This window comes from Amblyomma americanum, unplaced genomic scaffold (genome assembly GCF_052857255.1).
Source record: "Amblyomma americanum isolate KBUSLIRL-KWMA unplaced genomic scaffold, ASM5285725v1 scaffold_19, whole genome shotgun sequence".
Taxonomy (NCBI): domain Eukaryota; kingdom Metazoa; phylum Arthropoda; class Arachnida; order Ixodida; family Ixodidae; genus Amblyomma; species Amblyomma americanum.
The window spans coordinates 1121996-1149930 of NW_027526491.1; the positions used below are offsets into that span (position 1 = coordinate 1121996).

General features: G+C 46.8%; 1 pseudogene; it reads left to right on the forward strand.

The window, feature by feature from the left end:
• LOC144111957 (nose resistant to fluoxetine protein 6-like) overlaps positions 1-27935 on the forward strand; it is a 76936-nt pseudogene that overhangs the window by 39487 nt on the left and 9514 nt on the right.

A 27935-nucleotide genomic window follows, 5' to 3' on the forward strand; every position in this document is an offset into this window, starting at 1 on the left:
CCGTACGTGTTTAACCGCACACGGGGAGCAATACCGTGGTTGTGCGGAGAGCCCTAGTTCCTGACTCAGCTCACCGGCTCGAGATATACGGTGTTCATTGTGGACGGCAGCAATCTGGAAGTGCCCGAGGCAGCAGTTCATATCGTTTCGCCCTATTTCACTGGCACGGCCCTGATAAAGTGCATGGAGACACCATTGTACGATCGATGTCATAATTTGAAATTTACCAAAGGCCCGTGAGCCGTCAAATCCAGACATTAATTAGAAGAGATCGGAGGGCGTTGGTAAATTATGTCCTCGCATAGTGAATGACGAGGCTGCCAGTGGAAGTGGTGAAGGCCAGGACCAAAAGTGCTGTTGGCTGGAAAGGAAGTTTCCGGACGAAGGAGGGAAAATATTGCTTTAAGCGTTCGTCCCATGAGGTTTACCAATGGGATGTTAGAAAAAAAGCAAAGAGAGGATGGGTCATTGAAGGCGTGTTGGGTGAAAGTAAAAAAGGTGTTCCACGGCAAGCACGGCACTTCGCACTCGTATTCTGTCGAAAAGGGTTTGTTGTACCGCCTCTATCATCTAGCCTCTGGCAGATAGGCTCGACAGGTAGTTCTTCCAAAGTATTGCAGATCGCAGGTTTTAAGGCTTGCCCACAAAAACCCGTTGGCGGGGCATCAGAGCAATAAGAAGACTACAGATCGAGTTCTGAAAGAATTCTACCGGCCAGGATTGAAGGAGGAGATTAAGAGGTATGTCATGTCGTGCGACTCGTGCCAAAGGACGTGCCCGAAAGGCAAAGTAGGGAAAGCTCCGTTTTAACGCATGCCTCTTATCTACACTCCTTTTGATCGGGTCTCTGTCGATATTGTCGGTCACTTGTCGCCCACATCGGTGAAATGGAATAAATATATTCTCACTCTCGTATATTTTGCCACGCGGTATCCCGACGCCGTGGCTCGGCCAAATATAGATTCAACTACCGTGGCAGAGGGTTTGGTGGAGATGTTTTCACGAATAGGTTTGCCGAGAGAGATCCTTTGCGACCAGGGCTCCTGCTTCACTTCTGAAATGATGAGAGTGCTGAATGATCTCTTGGCGGTGAAACATCTCAGCACGCTTCTTACCATCCAATGTGCATTAGAATGGTAGAGAAATTTAACGGCACACTCAAGCAGATGCTGCAGAAGCACAGTCATGAGCAGCCCAAAACATGGGATCATTATATGGCTCCGTTTCTGTTCGCATGCAGAGAGGTGCCGCTAGCGAGTCTGGGCTTTCTTCGTTTGAGTTGATATTTGGACGACATGTGCGAGGACCGCTCACAGTACTCAGAAAGTTCTGGACAAGGGAAGAGCTTGGAGCAGACACGAAGACGACATACGGTTACATTCTTGATCTAAGAGAACGTGTCGATCAAACTGTGAGGGCGGCACATTAAAATTTGTTGCGTGTCAAACACTCTCCGAAGAGATACTATGAGAGGAACAGCAAGACGCGGCAGTTAAGGGTTGGAGATCATGTCCTCATTCTTTTGCCGAGTAGCCAAAATAAACTCTTGATGCAGTGGAAAGGTTCATTCGTGGTTTCTGGCAAAAAGAACGACGTGGATTATTGGATCGACTTGGGCCACACTCAGAACCAATTTACATCAATATTCTCAAATGGTAAGAAGAGCGTGCGTCCGAAGAGACCGTGCAGGCGTAATCTTACGTCGTATTCGAAGAAGGTGACTGACGAACAACTGCCTACCCTTAGCACGGACCACAGTAAAGGAATTGAAGCCGTGCAAATCTCCATCAAGCTCGACGATGACCAACATCAGGAGATTCGCAGCTTACTTAAGACGTATGCAGACATCTTTTCCGAGATTCCCGGGAAGACTAATATAGTGGAGTGTCAACTCAGGCTCTCGATTTCTGAATTCGTGAATACCCCGCAATACCCGTTGCCTTTTACCATGAAGGATGTGGTCGAAAAGGAGCTAGATGAGATGATCAAATTATGGGTCAATGAACGTTCAATATCTCCATACAATTCCCCCTCGTTCTGATTAAAAAGACAACACCTATCGGACTTGCATCAACTTTCGACGCATCATTGAAGTTCTTCTGTTTGATGCAGACCCCACTACAAGGAGAGATGTAATATTTAGTGAGGTTAGAACCAAGGTGTACTTTTCAAAATTTGACCTTGCTAAAGGCTACTGGCAAGTACCCTTGGAGGAAGCTTCGAGACCAAAAACAGCGTTATCTACCCAATCTGGTCACTATCACTTTGTCTATATGACCTTCGGCATTAAGACAACATCGGCTACATTTACGCGCCTGATGCGCATTCATTTACAAGGCATAGAAAATGTCGTTCATTACATCGACGATGTTATTGTAGCGACCTCTACCTGGGAAGAAGCTCTTTGGACTTTAAACAGACTCTTTAGCAGGGTGTGCGAGGCCGGCCTCACGATAAAGCCGCAGAAGAGTGAAATCAGAGCCACTAGCATCTCTTTTCTTGGACACCAGCTTGGAGAAGGAACCATCCGACCGTTGGAAACGGTGGTGGAAAAGCTTGTCAACATACTGCTTCCAAAGACGAAGAAGCAAGTGCATTCCTTACTTGGGCCTGCCGGATACTACCACGAGTTCATCCCAGGCTATGCCGACAAAGTCCAACCGCTCGTGGAGATGACACGCAAAAATGTACGCAACCTTGTCTCTTGGACACCACAACGGCAAACCGCTTTTGACGAGCTCAAGAACGTATTAACCTCCAGGCCCGTATTAAGAGCTCCAATTCTCAGTGTGTAGTTCATGCTTCGCAGAGATGCTTCCGAGGTCAGCATAGGCGCCGGTCTTTTGCAGGAGCATGATGGAATCCTCCACCCATTATCATATGCGATTTGACAGTTACCTTGCAAATCTCTCTACTCAGCAATTGAATGCGAGTGTTTGGCGATAGTCTGGGCGGTTGAGAAATTCCACATATTCTTGCACAGGACGTTCTTCATCATTCACACTGACCATCAACTCTTGCAATACTTAACAAAGGCAAATCAATTGAACAGCAGTATACTGCGTTGGAGCTTAACATTACAAGAGTATATACCGTTAGTGTAAAGTACATCAAGGACTCCGAAAACGTAGGCGCCGATTGCATGAGTCGTTTTCAAATTGCCGGAGGGTAATGCCCAATGTACAGTGCTACTATCCGGTGCTTGCAATGGTTACCTGTGCAAATGCAGTGTGGTAGTGTTTGTGGCTTGTTTTTCTTTCTTCTTCCTTCGTTCTCCAATTATGGATTGTTTAGTGTGTACATATTCACCTTCATCGCACAGACATGTTTAAAGTTTGTGTCTGATATTTTTCTACTGATTTTATTTTCTCTTTTGCCAGATGTATAAGGTTTGACCCCATCTTCCTTCTGTGCGCGTTTCCATGTGCCTCCATGTGTCACTGTCAAAAGTGCCTTCGGTGACCGGCAGCATCTAACTTGTCCGTTTACCACATGAACATAAGCCTTGTGTGCACCAACGGCAGTTCTTTCTATGTGAAAAACTTTTCCGAAGGGAGAGGGGGGGGGGCATTTGCAATGTGCCCATGAGATCGTCGGGGGATTTTCGAACGCGGTGCGTCCACAGTGGTGCGTCAATAGCGAAGCGCTGCACGTGCCAGCCCACAGTTGCGCGTGTGCGCGTGCGAATAGTTTGTGCGAGGTGACGGCGACGAAGAGCGTGGCGAGCACGAGCAGCGGAGAGCTGACGTGTCAGATACCGAGGTGTGAAGAGAGACAGCAGCGGAGATCGTGTCATTCAAGCGTGGAGGTGGCAGCCGTCAGACGTTGGATCCGTGCTGCCGTGCCCTCCCTTCGATCACCGACGCAAGCCTACTGCGTTCCTTGCAACCATCGAGGTGGCAGCCGATGAACTGAGGGTCCGTGTTGCCGAAAGGCACCCCTGCCTGCATTAAACCTCCGGTGTTTCGAGACACCGTCGACGGGTCCTGGCTACGCTTTTCCTGCTGATGCCAAGTTCCTCGGGCTGTTGACGGGAGACCACCGGCGTCTTCCTGGAGTCGATCCTCTCCGCTGCTAGTACCACCTGGCTCTTTTTCGCCGCTTCCGTCGACGCAACGCCAGCGACGCGTCGCAGTTCATCAACCCGCGGTCCATCCCGTCGGCAAGGCATCCCCACTTCACCCGGGACGCTCAATATCTGGTGAATGCTTTCCTTGGACCTGCAGTTTTGTACGCGTGTATAGTGTGTTTTATTGTTGTTTGCTTTTCTTATTGGCTCTTTTCCTTTAAATTATAAATACGGCTTCGTTTTGTTTTGTTTGATCTGTTTGTTCTCTTGCTCGAATCTGCACGCAATGGCGTTCCGCTTTGGAAAGTCGGGGACGCGTTACGAATTCGCGACACCCAGGCGGTCGAAATTTCCGGAGCTCTTCACTACGGCGTCCATCATTGCCTGAGTCGCTTTCTGACGTTAAACACCCGATAAACTATTCCAAGCCAAACAATAATAACTTACAAAGTAGTGAAAGTAAGTAACTAAGTGAGAGAGAATTTTTGAAAGTAACGCTATACAATATTATTAGTGTTCTTGAAATGTTGTTTCTGCCTGCAAAACCGTGACACTAGATCCTTAAAAAAATGTCGTAGTGCTTATTAACAAAAAGCTGGTAACTCTTCGCCCAGTTTGCTACTGCCATGCAAGTTAGTGAAAGTAAGGTGCGTGGTGGTAAAATTTAGTAACCCTTGAAAATAACAAGAAATAGCCATATCAGCAAAACTATATATCAACTCCTACTGAATGACTGTGAAAAAATCATAGTAACCGATACCAACGTGTGTGCGAAAGCACTGTTCACATTACAGCCCCAACCAAATATGCATTAATACAAACACCTATCTGCTACGACCTTGGAGAAGTTAATGTATAAAAGTACTCGGTGTGTGTACCAAAGGCAATTTTATTCCGGCGATTTCGCATTGTACCCTTTTAAATAAAGGTAGTGACCCTCAGGAATTAAAACCTAGTAACTGCTTTCTGCGTATATTGTTCCTGGTATAGTCAGCTGCAGGTACGTACTAATTTCGCAGTGCTCAAAAACATAAGAGTCACGCAATAATTGGGATAAGTGCTCAAAATCAACGAGAGCTACCGCCTCTATGGTGACAGCAGCTTACGTGCTTAACACATTTACTGCGTCTCGAGTCGCCGTTGACACAAGTCGTGAGTATGCTGTGCGGCCACGAATATTGAGACGCACGATGCAGCCGTGGTACAGCTCTGATTTTTCAAATAGGTCTACATTGCCATCTGTTGGCGGTTCCAAGAATTTCGCATAACCGCCGCTGCCTGTGAATTGTCGAGACGCATCCAAGAAAATTAAAGGTGGCCCACCGGTGGTCCATGATGCACAGCATTTATGGCTTCGAAAATTGCTCCCGTGGTGAAAGTGTCAAGTAGAGACGCGGTGCGGCTATAGTACAAATCATTTTAGCTTAAAACATTGAAAGAGAGAGGCAATGAGAGCCAATGACATCAAGTGAAAATCAGTACGAGGTACAGGCAAAGCTGCGCAAAAATAAACTAAGATCTGAAAGGCAGTCACAAACGCAACAAATTCATTGCACAGGCACTGAATAATCCCATCTTCACTTCTACGCCTCGACAAACTGACCCTCGAAAGGCTTTTACATATACCTGTTGAGCTAAGTTACTGCGCTTGATTTTCAACCTGCGAATGAAAAATGGGAAAATGTGTCCAACCACATTAGGCTGCAAGAACGTTCCATTAAAAAACCATGTTATTCACACTACCGTCTTTGCCATTTATCTTAACCTTTTTTAGAAGGGTGAAACGAACAATTACTAGACAAAGTGAACAAGGGAGCGAAAACCTCGGGGTGCTTTCCAACGTTTCGACAAGAGGACTTGTCTTTATCTGGGCAAAGCGTTCATTATTGGCGGGGTTTAAATAGGGTCATGCCTCCGAGGAGGAAGGTCCCGTGAGGGGGAGGAGAGTATGAAGTGTTAATGTTGTTATGACGGGAAGGATAAATCTTGTCCAGGCATGATGGCTTATAAATTTGATTACCCGGTTGACCTGCAAGACTGTGAAAAGAAAAATTCCAGCTCAGCAGAAAGGAATCCCTGGGAGTAGAGCGTGGAGAGATAGCGAGCGTGGGCTTGAAAGGCAATGTCCAGCTGCCACATGTGGCGTTGATTGACTGGCTGCTTTGATCTGAAAAACTTATAAAGGATTAGTCAGCTTGGCAGAACGAAATACCCGGGAAAAACTTACAATAAAGGAAAAAGAGCAAGCAGATAAAGCATGAAAGCAAAATGGGGGGGGGGGAGTAGAAAGGAATGCGGAAGACACGTGATCCTGAGAAGTGATGGGAAGAGAAGCAGGGCAAAAGATAAATTTAAATTGAACAAAATTGTCATTGGAGGGGTAAAGGACAGGTCGGGGCGGAAGGGTAGAGTGAAAGAAGCGATTAATCGGCGGTATGAAGTGCTAGTAAGTGCTCTTACCATGTGCAAGATTTGTTTAAACAAAACACTGAGATTTGCCCAGCCTTGTTCACTTTGTGAGGACTATCTGACTAACCTCTCTCTACCAATTACTAGCAAGGTAATAAGGAGCAACAAGAGTCAGTGCCGTCAGCGCCGTCAGTGCCCTTCTTTGAGCTCGTAGTAAAGATTTATTACTGAGGTAGAAACAAGGCAGGAAGGCGGAAGCTCTGCCTTCACGGAGGTAGCAAAGATTTTCCAGGTAGGTATAGCAACAAGCAGTCAAAGTAATTGAAGAAATAGTAATGCTTAATTCAGAGATAGTAAACAGAGGCTCTTACTAGCTTCTTATTAATTTTATAAAAGCATAGAGCATATTAAGATCGAGCGGAGTGCGGGGAGCATATTTAAATGAAATGTCTTCAAGGTTTTAGCCCAGACAGCATCCTTATCTCAAGGAAAATGATCTTAGATTCGAAACGACGGCGCGTGCCTCGCCGTACCGTTGCTGGCGTGTGTTGCCACGAGTGCTGAGACAGTGGACACTGGTCCTTGCAGAGCACCCCAGCGCTTCCCCGCGTGTCTCTCCCATCCTGTATTTTGTTGAACGTTTTGCTTCAATCTGCTCTACCTGTGAGGTCGCTGGATGCACCTGTGCTTTTCTCAACGGCTACGTAGCTCCATCAGCGGTAGTCGGAGTATGAGTGACGTTAGCGCTTGCCAGGGGGTCCCGTTTCGTACCAGTATTTCAGACAGCGCTAAGAACGCCGTGCTTCTTTCCTTCCAACGCATGGCTCCGCCCTCGCCTTGGAGTTACTGAGGGTAACGCTATCGATGTTTTTTTTCTTACTAAAATTTGATAGTTCGGCAAATTGTGACTTTTTTGCCGCTTGTCCGGCAGCGAAAGCTGCAATTATTGCTAAGAGATTAGAATTGGATGTTGAAAACTTTTTTCTTCCGCTACGATTCAAACTCGGTACTCTCTGATGAAGAAATGTATGAGAAGAAGGACGTAAAACGGCGGAAAAGGAAACGAGTACTCTGTGATTGCTGACGGCGAGCGCTGAGCTCCTGCTTAGCAGCAGCCGAAATTAAATATACTGCCGGCCGAACGGTGAAGGCCTCTTTCAGCTATCACCGCTTCGTTCACGTTTCCACCAACATTACGATAGATCCAGTTCCCGATTCCAACAACGATGTTCTGCGGCCTGCTTCCAGCGATCTCAACCCGACACTGCACGCGATGCTTTTGAGCACTGAGGCGGCGGGTCTGGCAAGAAAGTCCTCGCGCAGAGGAGTCGGCGGCGTCGCTGTCACCGCTGAGCCACCGTCTCGACTGATGTGTAGTGACTGGTACGTGAGGGCATATTTAAATTCTGTAACAATATTCCTCGTAGGACTGGTTCTGCAGCCCTGCGTCTTGGTGCGTTGACGAAGTGAACACTCCAAGCGGTGCGTTTGCTAACGTAAATACACGTTCAACACTGGTTACGCGCAGCTCTATTTCCTTGTCGCAGTTGCGTGCCATTGCACGAACTTCGTCCGAGGAGCACTTAGACAGGCACTTGGAGGTGCTCTGCTGCTCCGCCATTGTGTATCGACGCGCATAACGAAACCGTGCGGGCACGCAACACGCATAGCCGCGAAGCACCCCAAAGCGTACGGAAACTCAGCTGGCCGTCAGTGGCAGGTGTTCTTTGATTTCCAACATTGAGGTTGTCTTTTTTTTCCCGTCTTCCTCGCGTGCTCAAAGTGCACTCGTGTTTTCAAAACAAGACTTCTATACTTCAACATTTATCAAGCATATACATTTCATGCAAGTTTGTCAGCCTCGGAGGTCTGTGGAGCTTTTGTTTTACTTCATGATCACGCTTGTACTTGCGAGATTGGCCTTTGGGGGCGATACTTGTATTTTAGTTCTTGCTCTTTTCTAACTTACGAGAGCTTTGTTTTCAGATAGAGTGATGTTTTTGTGTTGAGGAGGTGGTTTTCTATCGATACAAGCCAAATTCAATTTCTCCTTAGTGTCTCTTTAAGGCCCGCTCACACTTGTCCAAAAACTCGGCGAGCGAAGCTAATTCGGACGCTTTTGGCGCCAACAGGAAAGAATAGCAGCACGGCAAGATCAGTCGGCCCAAGACCGATTTCTGTTGCCGGAAAAATTCCGCCGATTCCCATCAGCCAATAGGTATGTGAGTAGGCAGTTGCATTCCCGCGGCGAGAAACATGGCGGTGCCCTTCGAAGCAGTATCCCTCACTTCGGACCTAATTCGTCGCTGTTACTGCTGTTTTCAGTGCGTTGGGTGGCCATAAATGGGGCACCGATCTTCCGCTTCGTCTCATCTCACCTATAAGAAAACGTATAATTTATACATTTGCTTTATTTTTTATTCAGAGTGACGCTTCTGCCACTTAAGAGGAGCGTCCGTTTGTTGACAAATTGTTCCCATCCCCAGAACCAGAGGGCGCCACTAGGCTGATCTTATCGTTGCGTCTCTGCATACGCTGAACTAAATGTCGGACTACGATAAACGGCGTGACGCCCGGCAAAATACCTGCTTTTAGCGTACGTGAGCGTGCGTACGCATGGTAAGTCGACTGCGTCGATTTATGATCTTCGCTAACCATATCTCCGTACGCCGCGAGCGGCGACGCTGTAGCCGACGGATTTCGCTCACTCTCGCCTCCGGATGGCCGAGTGTGAATGAGCCTTTGGTGATGTTTTTCAGCCGTTTGCATACTTGTGTCTCTGCACATCTGCTCTTTATCCTCATAAGTTCTATCCTATAAATATTGTATTGCGCCCTACTACTTTAGTTATCTCCTGTGCTCTTTTTCGCTTGTTGGATGGTTCAGGTTCCCGCCGTTCACTCAGGCGTTGACACGGCCCGCGGCCCCAGATCGTCGCTTTAATTTCTGCCAAACAGCCGCGGCTATTGATACCAAGATTTAATTCACCAAAATATTAAGCAATCTGTGTCGCTTCGCAGACGGGTCATCCCCGTTGTTCTATGGGGAAAAAAGGCAGAGGCCTGAGTTCGGTTCCGATTCAGCTCACCCATAGCATTAGCCGATTGCAACGTCTCACTTTGAGCATCTTCATTCTCGAATGTGCTTCAGCAAGTTATTACAAAACGAATTGTTTTGCAGAACCATGGCTCCGCTGTTCTTCGTCCTCATGTGTATTTTCCTGATGCCTCTTATCACCTCCGGACCAGACGATAAGGGGTACTTCCACAAGTTCAAGGACGAATTTCAGAGACAGTGGCTGTATCTGCTTCTACAAGTGAAAAATTACGACTTTAAGGTCACTGCAGATGCTGTAATTTTCCTCTCTGTACCATGAAACATAATTTATACCGGCCGCTGCACATATTAGAAAATGATATATGCATGCCGCAGAAAGTAGACATATAGATCAAAGTTTGAGCTGCGGCCTATCGTTTCCCTCACAACTCTTCGAGCCAGTCTCATTACCTCTGTGAGTGCGTCGGCTGATTCACGAATTTATCGTAGAGTGCAGAAAACCACCAGTGCATTGCCAGTAATGTTCTATGATACTAAGTTTGACCTCTCACTCCCGCAGTGCTTGTGCTTACCACGAAATCACATGCTTAAATCTCTAAATGGTCTGACACGTTTCCAAGGCATACCCAATCATTCTGGGCAAAAGCTTTTTTAAACAGGAAAGAGTTTATGAACGCAGTTTTTTCATATATTGTACCATTTCGCCATACTAATCAATATATACGCAAACTCCTATAAACTAGTTTTTCTTTCCTATTAGCGTATTTTGCGATCGTAAAAAGCGTTCCCCATTGGTTTTTATGGCAGTCTTAACTGCTCCATGCGAGAGATAGAAAAATTGTAAAAGAAAAATTTTGCTGGACATAGGAAGAATCGATATTTATCCTCAATATTTCCATAACACTGCCTTGCAATTTTTCAATATTCAGCATTTTTTTCCAAGAATGTTGGAAACGCCGGTAAGATTCACAAAAGTGAGCCTCAGTTTCTACAACTAAGGAACTCCACGTTAGAAATGCGAAATAATTTAGTAATTATCATATACTGTGAAACTAAAGCGGCCGCTTCAGACAGGAATAGATTAAGCGTACCAAAATATGCCAGATCTCAATGGGCTGCGAACCTATAATCGTTTTGTTTTGATTGCAGCCTCTTTTTGGACACTTATGGTACCTGTCTATGGACTTCCAGTTCTTCCTTGTCAGTTTACCTATTCTGCTGCTGCTGAAGAGGTAAGAAACGTTTGATTCCCTATTGCCGCTCATACCCTATTCCACTCATTTTGGAATATGCGTAGCCTGTGGTGCGGTAACACACAGAAACCTACCTACTAACGCTGCGCGTGGGATGAAAGGAAGCCCAGTGCTTGCCCCTTTATCATTCCAGTGAGAAGAGAGGGTTCGGTGGAGAAAGGCAGGTTCGGTTTAGAGTTTCGTCACGGTACCAAAGAAACAAAGTTGCCAGGGTTTTAACTTGGTTAAACGTATTATAGTGCGAAAGCACTGATTTTTGGCTTTACTTAATTTCGAAAATGACCCAGGCCATTTTTGGAAGTAACCATCGTGTTGGGCACGGTCCATTATGGATGGATATTGATTTTATTTCAAATCGGCCGAGTTCAGATTTCAAGGGGGGGGCAAAATTTTGGAAATGGCTTGTTAACAAGAACAGCGGTACCTGTGACATTTTATTACAACGCGCGACTTTGGCCACCAGGGATCCTGAATAAATAAACAAGAAACACCAGAATGTGCATCAAGAAGTATTGCAGCGGCGCTTACATGCAGATGTAAATGCGTGCAGATGTTACACGCAGATCTAGGAATTTTTTGAAAGTCATCAATATACTGGTGCCATAAAAGGGGCCAAATATTGTTGTCCAGTGTGAGCGAGGCGCATGCCCGGCTCCTGAGAAGCATTTAGATTTCTTTTTTTTCACGATGAAGTCTAAGGCTAGCAGTGGCTGCCTTCGTGGTGCTGTCCCTCGTAGGCTGTTCCGTGGCAACATGGCAAGTGGCCGGCAACGAGATGACGCCATTTATCTTTCCATTGACAGAGTCAATAACGTGAGTTAAAAAAAAATGCTGGGGATTTCATTCCCCAGGTGACACGCTGGAAAAAAGAAGTCAATTTTTTGCACTATATTATACACCAATAGCCAGCCGACGGAAATAAGATATATAAAACATTCTAATAATCCTTTGTGTTTACTTCCACTTGAGAGTTGCATGCTAGAATTCCTGGATTTGTGCACACGAGATATTATGAGCATGTTTCTTCATTTCAGGAAAATGAAAAGGAAAATAAAGGAGTCTAGGACAATGAGGAAGACTACTAATATCATTGAGGGTTCCTTGGAGGAAATCATGCTAAGCGTAATTCTCTCATGAAAAATGCCGAATGCGCGGGGTGATTGCAGTGCACACAAAATAGGCACCTGCGAACACTAATAATCACCGATTACTGAATAATAGTACAAGTTAAACACGCAAAGAATGCCGCTCGAGGATCAGCAAAGTGGCAAAGTCTTTATGCTGCGCTAACTAAATAGAGGCACCTCTACTTAGACAAAGTCATATAGCTACTTTACTTCCTATCACTTCAGATTAATACGTTTCTCTTCACATTTTAACGAGAAGTGCATTAAATTTTTGAAGATCTCTCGCGTGCTAGGTAATAGCCACGTTCATTATCCGCCCACAACCTACTTAATACTCCAACGCTGTCGCACCATAACATGCGAGTAGTATTATGTACAACGCCGAAGTGTATTGAGTAGGAATCGCCTGATTATCCGCCATTCCAAAAAAAGGTCAATCCTGGCAGCGTGTTTCACCTCGTACAGGCGCGATAACACGAAGCAGAAGGGTGCCGCTACCGAATCGAAACATGGCAGAGATTGCAGTGCGTGAAGTTGGTAATGGTGACGCATGCCGATGTATGGGAGAAACTCCTGCAATATAATTCATGCAATGTTGGTGTAGTCACCACGTAGTCAGGTGTTGTACTCGACAAATCAGGCCGCTTGAAAGGCTGGCAAATTTTGTGACCGCTGAATTATTGTCCGAGGTGATGAGTGAGTAATTTTCCTGTGTGGTTGGGCTAGATGGACGCACGTTTGGTGTGGTGCCATAAAAGTTTCAAAAATGCCTTTTGAGTAAGACACGCGCGGTTTCTTCAGCAATATACAGTCATAGAGACAAGCTGAGAACATAATAATTCAAAATAGTTGCAGCGATTTTTTGCTGCTGCAAAACTAATATGCCCTCGCACCTTGCGACGGTGGGGGCTGCCACTTGTGTTTACGTACTGGACATTAAGCGTTGACTGCGCAGAGCGCATCATATAATTACTATCAGGGGAACAACAACAACAGGCATCACGGGCGGTATCCGCGGTTAAATCGGTGATATCCCCAGCACGTGTACTGACCGGATTCCGCCAGCATTTATGCGATAGTGATATAAGGAAGCTTTCCTGGCACAACTGAAGGCGACCTCCCCGTCAATATACCTACCATAGCCGAAAACTGTCACATTCTTCACCAAGCCAAATCCAACGATTTAAAAGTAAGCTATAGCCACATCACACGTGTAGTGCGGCGCACCCAATATGGCATAAACTAACGGGACGTTTGTTTGAGCTTATCAGAGACCGCAGCGTGCCCTCACTCCTCCCATGCTATTATCTTCGGCACGTACCGACTGCACCGTCCGTTTCAGGCCGTCGCGATCCCTTCGTCTACATTTGACGGTGCTGCCCTCCAGTCATCCTCAACGCGCTCCCTCCAAGCATGCATGATATCACTACTTCCGAACGCAACGCCGGTTGGAGTGTGTTTCTAAAGGCCGATCGCCTTAAAACAGACCAGTTAAGGCGCCGAGGGAGAATGATCGCGTTGATCCTGGTGACAGTGGGCACACAAGCCGATCTCAATTTCTTGCGAGCGCGAATACAGCTCGTTTGATCGAAAAGCTGTCGGCGTTATAGAATTTGTTGTGCACACCATGCGTCGGAAATATTCGGAGCTGCGTAAAAATGCACTTATATTCAATGAATAAAATAACTTGGTCAAGGCCGGGAATCTAGCCGGGGCCTTTGGCGTTCGAAACGGGGACGCTTCCATTCCGCCATGACAGCTCTACGTTTGAACAAGAATGAAGGCGCGTCTAGTGAATGCACGGGTTTCCTGGAAAAGTACGTTCGAGATCTATACTGAGATATAAATGAGTAATTATGAGCATGTAAATTACAGTTGTCGGAATCAGGCGAATGTCATGCGTTTCCGGCAAATTTCCTCCGTGCTTGGCATGCAGTAGTAGCGCCATCATATGACACCCCCTGAAAACCCCTTCGCCATGACACGGCGCTGGCCCGGCAGATGGCCCGCGCGTAGGCTATCTTTCTGTGTCGGAGTAGTGTCGTTCGTTTCTGAACAGGTGTCATGGAACTACAGCCGTCTACGTGTGCTAATTTGGAGCAGCGTCTGTGTTCTTTTTAGAGGCCTCTTAGAGACTCCGAGAAATTTGTCCAACGGGCAAGGCGATGGCGTTCCGTGCACTCCCTGGCAGCGCTGCAACACGCTGTAGCGTTCCACTCTTAAAGACGAAGCTGAAACATCCTCCCATTTTTCTTAAATACGTCTACTCTTCAACTACTCTTCTCACCGATTCTTCTTCTCATTCTGACAAGAAAGCTCAATCTTGCGTTAGTTGCAATCGGTGTGTTGTGAGCACATGTAAATAAACATTAACGATCGCCAGTACGGATAGTCTGCCTCCCTGTCCTCATGAACTCCACGCCTAATGAAACATCACTTTAGCATGCTCGGTCAATTCGGGCTAGAGAAGGAGCGAACTTGCCCGCTCATTCCATTGCATGTACAGGGTGTGAGCCACAGCGCAAGAGCGTTAAGATTCTGGGCAGCAGCAGAGAAAAATTAGCGCGTGAGCTTTTATAAGCGCACCACATGAAATGAAAAAGCGATGACTTTATCAGTGATACTTCCGTAATGCAGTACAATACGGGAAAGAAGCTCCTACGCATCTTTTTTTGACCTGTGCACAGGCTTCATTTGCCTTCCTTCTCTCGTTTTCCTCCTTTTAGGCACGAGTGCACACTGCCTATATAAGCCTTTGTGCTGTTAACAAAATCAGTTGAAAGTTTGAGCACTTTCCGTCTTCTTGTGTTCTTCCTGTGTCTGTCTTTTATGTGTGCGCAACTCGTCTTTAAGAATGGCGGTGGCTGAGTGGTTATGGCGCTCGGCTGCTGGCCCGAAAGACGCGGGTTCGATCCCGGCCGCGGCGGTTGAATTTCGATGGAGGCGAAATTCGAGAGGCCCGTGTACTGTGCGATGTCAGTGCACGTTAAAGAACCCCAGGTGGTCGAAATTTCCGGAGCCCTTCACTACGGCGTCTCTCATAGCCTGAGTCGCTTTGGGACGTTAAACCCCCATAAACAAAAAAATCTTTAAGAATGGCAGCATACAAAATGGCGACTATAACGGGTTGTCAACAGCAGGCACCCTAGGGATGTACCATTTTGTCCCCGCAATTTTGGGCACCTTCTCCAAAAAGCAACTGTTTTCCCGCCTTTATCAAGGCGAAAGGTCTCACAGCGCCCGGTTCGCCGTTTCTCCCCCTCCCTTTTTGGCCACGACAGCGCCCACTCGAAAGCACACATATGTCCCATGAATAATCAGGACATATTCTCGAGACAGCAGACTTCGCGCACGATCAGGATAACATGGGATTACTAGGATAGCGTTCCTAGTCGCAAGCGTGTTTGGTCACCGCAAGCTACGGATGGGCAACACCAACGCCGCTTACGCCACAGAAAGTCCCCATTGAGCTACCGATGCAATATCAAGACTTTCACAATTTAGCTTTTCACATACTCTATTGAATTTATTTTTGTGGGCGTGAACGAAGATAACATCCTTGTGTTGCATTCAGTGCTGCTGTTGGAGCTAAACACGTGAGTAATTAGATCCCAGTCTAACACAAACTCACTGCTGACTCCTCTTTAAGTAAAGTTTTGTCGTGTGCCAACCCTACTGTATAAATGTGACAGATGCTTGATAAGCACATTTCTGTGTTTACGATTTGACATTCGCGCTGAATGTGTACATTGGCGCTTAGATTAACAACTTTGCCAAAATTAGAGGCGATGTCTGCTTTTTGACAAGCAGCAGCCAGCTCTGAACTAGGAAAACACTTAAAATTTGGTACTAGCATAAAGTAAGCAGGCCGAAACGTTTGTCAGGAAATCTTTCTCTCTCCTTTTCAAAAGATGTCATCATCGCGAACCCTCGTTTTTATCATCCACTTTATGCAGGTAGCGTTTTGGTTTCCCATGGACAACCCTCTTTTGTGGCTAAGGCCCTTGGTCGGACAAAGAGGCGTAACTCATTCAGTCACAAAGAACAGATCTGTTTACGCTACTTTCGTGTCGGCTTCGGTTACTGCAGATATACAGGGTCTTCCAGCTAATTTTAGCCAGAGTTTAAAAATATTCCCCGGCACTCTTGGATTACGCGACCAAAAGCACGTTGCTGGCTATTGTATGGAGCAAGCCGCACTATTTTTTGTATTGCGCTTAACTGCATAATTTGTCGAAATTTGTTAACCAACTTAGCAAGCTTGAAGAGATGCGAAAAATTGCAATTAGAAAGTTGTAGAACGGTCCTCAAAACGTCCGATTAAACAGTTTCTAATTTTTTGCCTATTACGTGTTTGTTTTTTTGCTCACTGCAGATGCCCGCGAAATACAAAAAATACCACGTGACATGTTCGCCTGTGCGCCGCGATTGCAGTGGTTTCAAACGTTCCGCCTACTAACGAACAGTTTAATTCGCCCGGTGGGCTGCCGCTTAAAAGGTGACAGGGCTGCGACGCAGGCGCTGGCTGTGCGATTTACGCCAGCGCAAGCTATAGGGGCTGCGTCTGCTTATTGCTATCATGAACCACCGCGAGGGAAGCATACCGCATCGCACAGCCAGCTGCTGCGTCGCAGCCCTGTCACCTTTTACGCGACAGCACACGCTTGACAGCACTGCAATCGCGGCGGGCAACCAGACATATTACGTGGTATTTTGTTCTATTTCGCGGGAATCTGCAATAAGCGGAAAAAAAGGTAGTACGTAATAGATGAAAAGTTAAAAACTGTTCATTTGGACGTTTAGGGGACCGTTCTACAACTTTCTAATTGGAATTTTTTGTCTATATTGCTTGCGAAGTCGGTTTATTAATCTGGGCTATTTACGCAATTAAGCACAATATAAAAACAACATGACTTGCACCATAAAAGACGCATCAACATGCAATTGGTGGCCTCGTCCTTAAGTGCTGCGGCATATTTTTAAACTCTGGCTAAAGTTAGCTGGGACTCCCTGTATAAAGAGCCATGAATGTCAAGAGTGTATAGTTCGAATACTTTGAATGCAGACCCATAAAACCATTTAAGATGGACTCATCCGTGTCTCACACAAGCGGCAGTGGCTTTGGAACGTACGGTATGTGTACTTGTTCGCTGGTTTTGGCTTGATCAGTGTTTTAAAAGGCCTAAATTACGAGTACCTCTTGCTGGGCTATTTGGTGTAACATTGTGTAAGAAAAGTAAAAACAGCGCTAATTTTTACACAAACCACACAGAAAGACCAGATAGGACGGGCGCTGACTCCAACTATGTTTCTTGAAACCCACAAGTTGCATATATATATATATATATATATATATATATATATATATATATATATATATATATATATATATATATATATATATATATATATATATATATATATATATATATATATATATATATATATATATCCCGAAGAAGGTGAATGCATGCGCATTTCTTATATGACAAAAAAGAAAAAAAAGGAGAAAAGCAACAACAAAAAAACACTCACACTCAGGCAAAACCTGCTCATTATCGCGCATTTTTTAGCAACCTATGCTCACTTTCTCGTAGAGAGATAGAAGTGGTACTTACGCACATGCCACCTCTCCCTTTGATTAAAAAGGCTTCAGCTAATTCCCGAGATAATCGATCATTGCTTCTTGCTAGAATTTTAATCTTGCCAGGTCATGGTTCACAGTTTTTTTTCGTTTTGATCAATGCAGGAGCGGCAATGGGCGCGCAGGTTTTCGGACGAATCTGATGCATTCCCTAACGACCTTTTATGTTCCCCTGCACGCTCGTTTACGCAGCGTCCAGTCTGACCGACATACACCTTGCCACATGCAAGGGGGATCTTCACAAGGTGTCCCACAATTCACAAGGTGTCCCACAATTTAAAACGAGTTGGCAACAAGTACGGAGTCCCCATGGTCTTCTCCGCCCTCTGCAAATTGGCCAAGATGTGCTCAAGGTTAGCAGCGGTGCCAAAGAAACATTTGGGTGTGGAAAGAGGCACTCGAAGCCCTATGTAAGGTGGGCCACAGGAGTGGTCTACGAGATCCCCCTTGCATGTGGCAAGGTGTACGTCGGCCAGACTGGACGCTGCGTAAACGAGCGTGCAGGCGAACATAAAAGGTCGTTAGGGAACGCATCAGATTCGTCCGAAAACCTGCCCGCTCATTGCCGCTCCTGCATTGATAAAAACAAAAACAAAAACTGTGAGCCATGACTTGGCGAGATTAAAATTCTAGCTAGGAGCAAAGATAGATTATCTCGGAAATGGGCAGAAGCCTTTTTTATCAAAGAGAGAGGTGGCATGTGCGTCAGCACCTCTTCTATCTCCCTACGAGAAAGTGGGCATAGATTGCTAAAAAATACGTGATAATGAGAAGGTTTTGTCTGAGTGTGGGTGTGAGTTTGTTATTGTTGTTGGTTTTTCTCCTTTTTTTTCTTTTTTACCATATAAGAAATGCGCATGCGTTTACCTTCTTCGGGCTATATATATGCAACATGTGGCTTTCTATAAGAATAGTTGGAGTCAGCGCCCGTCCTGTCTGGTCTTTCTGTGTGGTTTGGGTAAAAATTAATGCCGTTTTTACTTTGGTTACACAAGCCTAAATTAAGCTGTGTATTTTATACACAGTCTTCTTTATACTGCAGCGACTCAAAAGAAGTGCACTCATAACAGTCGAGATTCATCACGTGGAGATACCACGACCAAAGAGAAATTGCATAATTGTTATCACGCAGGATGGAATTTTTTTCAGCAATCTAGCCATACTTCTTACAAAAATTTGAAATGTTTGATATTTTCCTCCGACTGGATACTAGATCGTCACTGAAGGGGATAAACATCCGCGCATTGAAAGAACAACAAGAACTACACATATATTTCTATCGCTCACTCACATATATATATATATATATATATATATATATATATATATATATATATATATATATATATATATATATATATATATATATATATATATATATATATATATATATATATATATATATTTTGCTGCAGAACTTTCCTCGGGACAGGTTTCTACTATTACTTTTATTTTTTCTAGCACGGTGTGTGTTACTTCACTGGTTGCCTGACATATTTCTTCGTGGAAAGACTTAAGGAGAAGAAGATTTCAAAGGTGAATGCTTCTTTTTTGAATATTGCGGCGGAAAAGCTGCTGTTTGGATGTCGACATTTCTCGAGTGAATTATATTCTGCATCATTTGCGCCATTCGGCAAGATTTCTTTTCGCTGAAAACAATAACATCATTGATACTGATCCAGTTGCTCTGAGGTAATCAGGATCGTGGCGGAACTTAGCCGTTATCTTTAATCTTAAATATACGTCCAGTGGCCTGCACCTAAGGTCAGTACGTTTTTCACCATCCTTAAGCGTTAGCGTAAACTTTAAAATTTTTGAATTTTACAAGTTCGCAGAAAGTCGTGATGAAAGTTAGTAAACAGCCCAATTATTTATTTATTTGATTATATATATATATATATATATATATATATATATATATATATATATATATATATATATATATATATATATATATATTGTCACTGAGAAACGGTTGGCGTAATCAGGGCTGGTTTACTTGCTTTAATTAGACGCGCAAGAGGTTGGAACGCGCAAGGCAGCAGGCAGCACGAGAGATGAAGACGAAGCATCTAGCCCCGAGACGGCTCAAGGCTTGCCAACTGCCAGGAAATGCAGTTTAGCCGCTGTATGGCGCCACTAGAGTAGTTAGTAGCGTAGCATTGCTCCCCCTCTCTTGAAGACACCGACTCGGTGTGGTAGAAATTGCAGGCAGGACCACAAGGGTAGTCGCACGTGTCTGGCGTGTGGTGCAGACACGCGCGAGGGGCTAGCGGGCGTGGTACGGCTTCATCCGAGCGACGTGGACAACTTCGGAGGTCGGCCGTCTAGAAGAGCGAACTGTTCCTTGGGGAAGAACTTCGTAGGTAACTTGACTGAGCTGGCGGAGCACCTCGTAGGGGCCAAAGTATCTGCGTAGAAGCTTCTCAGAGCGTCCACTCATGCGGATTGGACTCCACACCCAGACTTGTTCGCCGGGCAGGTAACGCACATTGCGGTGGCGGAGGTTGTATCGCTGAGCGTCGTGAACTTGCTGGTGCCGGATGCTCTGTCGAGCAAGTTGGCGGGCGGCCTCAGCGTAACGAACAAATTGGGCAGCAGCCATAACAGAGGGGGTAGCGCTAGCTGGAAGCAGCACTGCATCCAGCATGGTTGTGGCTTCGCGACCATGTACTAAACGAAATGGAGTGAAGCGTGTCGTTTCCTGGACCGCAGTATTATAAGCAAAAGTGACGTAAGGGAGTATGGCGTCCGAGTTCCGGTGGTCCGCGTCGACATACATAGAAATCATGTCGGCGATCGTATTGTTGAGCCGTTCGGTGAGGCCGTTCGTTTGAGGGTGGTAAGCGGTTGTTTTGCGGTGACTGGTGCCGCTTAGGCGCATAACCTCGTGCGTAAGGGCCGAGGTGAACGCTGTTCCCCTGTTAGTTAAAACGATGGTGGGTGCACCGTGACGAAGCACAATGTTTTGAATGAAAAAGTTCGCAATTTCGTCAGCAGTACCACGGGGAAGAGCTTTAGTCTCACAGTATCGGCTGAGGTAGTCGGTGGCGACCACAATGTAGCGGTTGCCCAGCGAGGACTCCGGAAATGGGCCGAGTATGTGCATGCCAACTTGGTGGAAGGGAACCTGAGGCGGATCAATAGGCTGGAGTAGGCCGGCTGGCTTAGTCGGCGGTGTCTTGGGACGCTGGCACTCGCGGCAAGTTCTTACGTAACGTTTCACAACTGCAGCAATCCTCGGCCAGTAGTATTTTTGCCGTATGCGTGCCAAAGTTCGACAAAAACCCAGGTTACCAGAAGATGGGTCATCATGGCTCGCCTGCAAGACTTCGTCGCAAAGAGCCGTAGGCATGACGAGTAGATAGACAGCTTCGGTTGGACTGTAGTTTTTCTTATACAGGACGCCGTCACGTAAACAGAACGACGACAGCTTGCGCGAAAATATTCGCGGGGGAGACTGAGCGCTTCCTTCTAGATACTCAATGAGGGGCCGTAGTTCGCTGTCGTCCCTTTGGTGTTGAATGAGGATGGACGTGGAGATGGCACCAAGAAAAACGAAATCGTCGTCGGGGTCAGCTCGGTTGGTCTCGATAGGAGCACGATACAAACAGTCGGCATCACTGTGCTTCCTACCAGACTTATAGACGATGGTGACATCGAATTCCTGAAGTCGAAGGCTCCAGCGTGCAAGCCGTCCCGAGGGATCTTTGAGGTTCGCCAGCCAACACAGCGAGTGGGGGTCGCTGACGATCCTGAAAGGGCGGCCATATAGGTACGGGCGAAATTTTGTTACTGCCCACACAATGGCCAGGCATTCTTTTTCGATGGTGGAATAGTTCGCCTCAGATCGTGACAATGTGCGGCTCGCGTATGCGATTACGCGTTCGAGACCATCCTGCCTCTGCACAAGGACCGCACCGAGGCCGATGTTGCTGGCGTCTGTGTGTAGTTCAGTGTCAGCTGACTCGTCGAAGTGTCCAAGGATGGGCGTACTTTGGAGACGAGTGCAGAGGTCTTCAAAGGCTTGCTGTTGCTCCAGGCCCCAGAACAATGGTTCGGAATCTTTCGTGAGTCGCGTGAGGGGCTCAGCGATCTGGGAGAAGTTCTGCACAAAACGCCGATAATAGGCGCAGAGACCCAGAAAGCGGCGCACACTGCGCTTATCGGTTGGCACGGGAAAAGCAGCCACGGCAGCAGTCTTATCGGGGTCTGGGCTAACCCCTTTAGCGCTCACAATGTGGCCCAGAAACTTCAACTCTTCGAAAGCGAAGTGACACTTTTCGGGCTTGAGGGAAAGACCGGCCGACCGAATTGCTTCGAACACAGCGCGCAGGCGTCTCAGGTGCTCTTCGAACGTGTCAGAAAAGATGACAACGTCATCCAAGTACACGAGACAGGACTGCCATTTGAGATCGGCAAGAACGGTGTCCATCATCCTCTGGAAGGTTGCAGGAGCCGAGCACAGGCCGAAAGGGAGCACCCGGAATTCGTACAGACCGTCCGGTGTAATAAAGGCGGTCTTTTCCCGGTCGCGTTCGTCCACCTCGATTTGCCAATAGCCGCTTTGTAAATCTAGCGATAAGAAGTACTTGGCGTGGCGCTGCCGGTCCAGGGAGTCATCAATACGCGGAAGAGGATAAACATCTTTTTTAGTGACTTTGTTTAAACGTCTGTAATCAACGCAGAACCGTAGGGTTCCATCTTTATTTGCCCCTAGAACAACAGGCGACGCCCACGGGCTCGTCGACGACTCTATCACGTCGTCCTTGAGCATTTCTTGAACTTGGCGTCGAATGGCATCACGTTCCTTCGAAGAGATGCGGTAGGGCGGCTGACATAACGGCCGTTGGTTGGCGTCAACTATAATTCGGTGCTTTGTGAGCGGTGTCTGCCTAACCTTGGAGGTCGAGGCAAAGCAGTCGCAGAAAGACTGGATAACGCTTTCCAAGCAGCGTTTCTGGTTAGTTGGGAGGTTTGGGTTCACGTCAGTGTTTATGGGAGTGGTCCGTTCCTCCACTGATGCCGGGGCTCCGGTCAAAGCGTGCTGTCCCGCGAATTCGCTGAGTTCCTCGAAATACGCAATAGCTGTTCTGCCAGGCAAACACTGAGGTTCACAACCAAAATTGGTCACCAAGAGTTCGGTTCGGCCCTTGTCCAGTTCAACAATTCCTCGAGCAACACAGACTTGCCGACCAAGGAGCAGCGACATGTTGATTTCAGCAATGCCACGAATTTTGGTACTGTAATCGCACTCTACAGTAACAAACATATTGGATCTTTATGGGATCAAAACGTGGTCGTCACCGACGCATAACTTATCCCTGCGTGGCTCGGTATCGTCGTCGACAGGACCTTGGGTGGAAAACGACACGATTAGCTCCTGGAGGTTGATAACGGCACCGTACTCTTGAAGGAAATCCAAACCGAGTATGAGGTCTTTGGAGCACTCTGGTAACACAGCAAAGCAGCCAGGGGAAGTAACACCGCGGATCTGGATTCGCGAAGTGCAGACACCGATCGGAGTTACCACGTGGCCACCAGCTGTCCGGATCTGCGGCCCAGCCCAAGGGGTCAGAACCTTCCTCAAGACAGTGGCGCCGGTATCCACGATCGGCGCCGGTATCCACGAGTGTGGTAACATCGTGGTTGTCGGCGGATACCGGAATTTCGGCGGAGGCCAGTCGGTCGCAGCGCGTCGTCGAGGTCGTCGGGTCAGGTCGTCGTCGCGCGGAGCGTCGTGGCGAACCGCCGGGTGGAGGCTCTTGACTCGGTCCAGTAGCGGCAGCCCTACCCCCGGAGGACGCCGTCTTCAGTTTTCCCGACGTGGGGACGTACCTCTGAACTGGCCAGAGTATGTCGGGCGGCCGGGCGAAGAGAACCGCCTTGGGGATAGCGATCGGGACTGGCGTCGCTGCGAGGTCGAAGATTGCACGTTTTCAGCCAAGTACTGTTCGATATCTCGTGGTCTTTCACTGTAGCGTGGTCGAAGTGCGTCAGGTGAAAACCCCCTTAAACCCATCCTGCGGTAGGGGCAGTGGCGGAGGATGTGGCCAGGCTCTCCGCAGTGGTAACAGAGCGGCCGATTGTTTGGCGTACGCCAAACGTGCGGTTTGCTCACAGGGGGCCTGAACTCCTGCGGCACGGAGGGTGCTGTTGCGATTGGCTCCTGCAGGTATTGCACAGGAGCGATGGGGGAAAAGGCTCGCATCACTGGCCCGGGACCTCGTAGCGCCTCGCTGTACGTCATAACGGAGGGCGCCGGTTGTGGAGCGGGGGGTGGCTGCACAACTCGTCGGATTTCTTCGCGGACCACGTCCGTAACGGCAGCGACGCTGACCTGTGGAGCTTCAAAGCGAAGTTTCGCCAGTTCCTCGTGCACCAGGCTTCTTACAAGCTCCCGAAGGTCCTCGGCGGGCAGCGACGTAGGCGTGTACTGGGACTGGGAAGCGGCTGCTACAGTAGCCTGACGTCCGTAGTGGGCGCCCCGTTCCTGTAAAGAGTGCTCGATACTCATTGCCTCCTTGGTGAAGTCGGACACTGTTCGTGGCGGGTCATGGACCAGTCCGGCAAACAGTTGCTCTTTTACGCCACGCATTAAGTGGCGTACCTTCTGGGCTTCGGGCATAGCAGGGTCGGCCCGATTGAACAGCCGGGTCATGTCCTCGATGAACATCGCGACGCCCTCATTCGGCTGCTGTGATCTCGAGCGCCGGGCGATTTTAGCTTTCTCTTTTCTTTCGCTGCTGGTAAATGTCGCTAGCAGCTCTCAACGAAAAGCCTCCCAGGTGGTAAAGGAAGCTTTGTGGTTCTCAAACCAGGTTTTGGCCGAGTCCTGCAGCGCAAAGTAGACGTTGCGCAGCTTGCGCTCGCCGTCCCACTCATTGAAACCCGCCACTCGGTCAAAGCTGGCCAACCAGTCTTCGACGTCCTCGAACCTGTCCTCGTGGAACGGTGGCGGCGATCGAGGTGCGTGAAGGACAAATGGCGGGGCACTCCCGGAGTGCTAACTTGTCTGGCTAGCCGCGGTGGATGTCATGGCCCTTACCGGCGCTGTCAGTTGGCCGAACTCAGGTTGTAGGCCTCGCAGGCGGCGGCTCGCCTTGTGGACTGGTGTTGTAGCCACGCGTTGAGAGCTGACGTCAAAGGTGTCCTCGAGGTCAGCGTACATGGGCCGTTACCCAGCACCCCCACCAAATATGTCACTGAGAAACGGTTGGCGTAAGCAGGGCTGGTTTACTTGCTTTAATTAGACGCGCAAGACGTTGGAACGCGCAAGGCAGCAGGCAGCACGAGAGATGAAGAAGACGAAGCTTCTAGCCCCGAGATGGCTCAAGGCTTCCCAACTGCAAGGAAATGCAGTTTAGCCGCTGTATGGCGCCACTAGAGTAGTTAGTAGCGTAGCAATATATATATATATATATATATATATATATATATATATATATATATATATATATATATATATATATATATATATATATATATTCAAATACCTTCAGGGCCCAAAGGCATTAAAGAGGGGGGTGGGAAAGACATACATTGAATAAAATACAGTGCAGCAGAAACATAAATAGAAGAAATGATAACGCGGCGAAAAATGAACAAAACAAAACACTAAAAATGAGGCAAAAGAAGGCTAAGGGGAAAAAATTACAAACCCCCCCAAAAAAGGAAAACATTTCCGGCAGACAGCAATAAGACAGCAAAAACGAACGCAAAATAAAATTTACCAAAATTTAAAATAGAGATTGCACAGGGCAGTCTTAAAGGAGCTTGGGTCAGTAGTATCGACAACGTGTCTGGGAAGGTGGTTCCAACTGTCGGAAGTGTTGTGGACAAAATAAGAAAAAGTGTGTTTAGTATGGCATCACGGAACACTTACTTTGCGAAGGTTATCAATGCGGCCTGAAACATGTAGGTGTAGTTAGTAGCCGGCTCTTAACGACAGGATTGTAGTGATATATCTTAAGAAATAGGCATAAGCGAGAAATTTTTCTGCGGAATGAATGCGGTGGCAATGATAAGGTAGTTTTCATAATAATAACACTGGAGATACGGCGATAATTTGAAAGCATGAAACGTGAAGCACGGTTTTGAACAGATTCGTGTTCAGATGCTAATGATAACAGGGCTGGGTCCCAGACAGTTGTTGCATATTCCTATTTAGGCCGAACAAGTGTTTTATGAAGGAGCAATATTATTTAAGTACAAGAAAGGCAGAAGTTTCTACGCAGGTGCCCCAACATGCGGTTAGAATTGTTAGTAATAAATTCCACATGCAGAGTCCAAGAAAGATTAGAAGTTATGTGCAAACCAAGGTACTTATATGAAGGCACAGCTTCAAGAGGAGCATTATTGAGGTCGTAAGTGTCTATTCCAGTGTTACGTCGAGGAACACGCATATGTTTACACTTATTAATATTAATTTCCATGAGCCATAATTTACACCATTACGAAACTTGGTTAATATCAGATCGAAGGACAGAAGTGTCAGAGTCACTGTTAATATCACCGTAAATAACACAATCGTCAGCAAAAAGACATACGGAAGAAGCAATGTTGTTAGGCAAGCCATGATTATAAATGTTAAAAAATAGGGGCCCTTGTAGAGAACCTTGGGGAACACCTGAGCCCACTGGAGAGGAAGGAGATTTGGATTTATTAGCAGTCACGTATTGAGAACGATTAGCGAGGAAAGACTGAAGCGACGAAATGATGTTATGGTAGAGGTTGATATTATTTAATCTGAAAAATAGTAATTGGTGAGAAACTTTGTCAAAGGCATTGGAGAAATCAGGAATATACAGTCAGCCATAGAACCCCGGTCAAGAATGAAATGAACATCCTGTGTAAAGAATAGAAGCTGCGTCTCGCATGATAATGGTTTACGAAACCCGTGTTGGCGATGGCTGAAAAAAGAATTTGACTCAAGAAAATAGGCAAGGTGAGAGCAGACGACATGTTCATGATCTTACAAGGGATGCTAACACGTGAAATGGGTGGACAATTATTAGGAGAATGTTTGTCCCCAGCCTTGTGCAGGGGAAGCACCTTGCCCACCTTCCAGTCGCTAGGGACAGAGCCAGACTGAAGAGATTGTTGAAACAGTTCAGCAAAAATAATAGCACTATACACTTTGGTATTTTTCAAAAGTTTCGAGTTGATGTCATCCACTCCGCATGATGATGGCATCTTCAGCTGTTCAATTATTTTTTCGATGCCAACAGAATCCATTTTAATGGTGTCCATAATCAAGAAGTCCCGGGTTGGTTAATGAGGAATTGCGGTAATTTATTCGTTAGTAAATAATCAGATCTTCTGAGTGATCTCGAAGCTCAGCATCATAATAATATTGGTTTTTGGTGTGGCTATACCGCTATCAGACAAATGAAGGAAGTCTGACCGTCAAATGTCTGAATGTAACTTAACACCCACTCTAATCAATCATTTCAGCGCAAGAGAGAAGCCTTATTTACAGGAAGACAGTGAGGGTGGCCTAAGGGATAATTATCTGGCCTTCTACTTTGCAATGAGCAAAAGAGGAAGAGCAGAAAGAAGATTGTAAGCGGCAATGATGTAGGCGGAAAACAGATGATAATACATAAGCAAGTCAGGAGCACTATTAATTACCCCTGCCAGCCAAGATACGTGGAGCTATGAGACGCGTGCTTTGGCTCGAGAGCCTTCCAAGTCTCCGGCCCAGTATTTCCCAGTAAAAAGCCCTCCGTGAAGGCCCTGGTCTCGAAACGTGCCACGGAGTTTAGTGCGGTGCCTATAAACAAATATACAAGAAAACTAATTAATTATGTAGATGGTAACGGAGCTAAGGGAAAGCCGATGCTCCAGCATTGGTTGTATTCACTTGAAGAAATAACGTTATTTCACCCTTACCTAAAAACATCATCAGTTCCATACTCAAAATGAGGCCATAACGAAAACCTCTCCCAGCAGTGTGAAGCGAGCACTCATCATGTAAATTTAAGCGCCACACCTGCTGCACAGGCACCTTTTCTTTCTGTGCCTGAAACGATGTGCTTCCGGTGTCCCCTGTAACAGTTTACCGAAATTTCCGCCTTTTGCAATGAACGTTTGCAACTTATGTCCATGTAAAACTGTCTCTTCCAGGCGTGCGAGACCGCGGCCTGGTTGTTAGCAATAGCGTGCGGGTTATTGTGCACCTTTATTAAGATTCCTTGGTACCAAGCCAAGGAGCCCACTACAGAATGTGGGAAGTTATTCCTGGCATTTTTCGACCGGATTCTGTGGTCCATTCTTATGTCGAGGGTCACTATCGTCTGTGACACAGGACGAGGAGGTATGTTTCATTGTTACTGCCTTCTTTTGTCCTCTCCCGTATCATATGTTCCACAAAG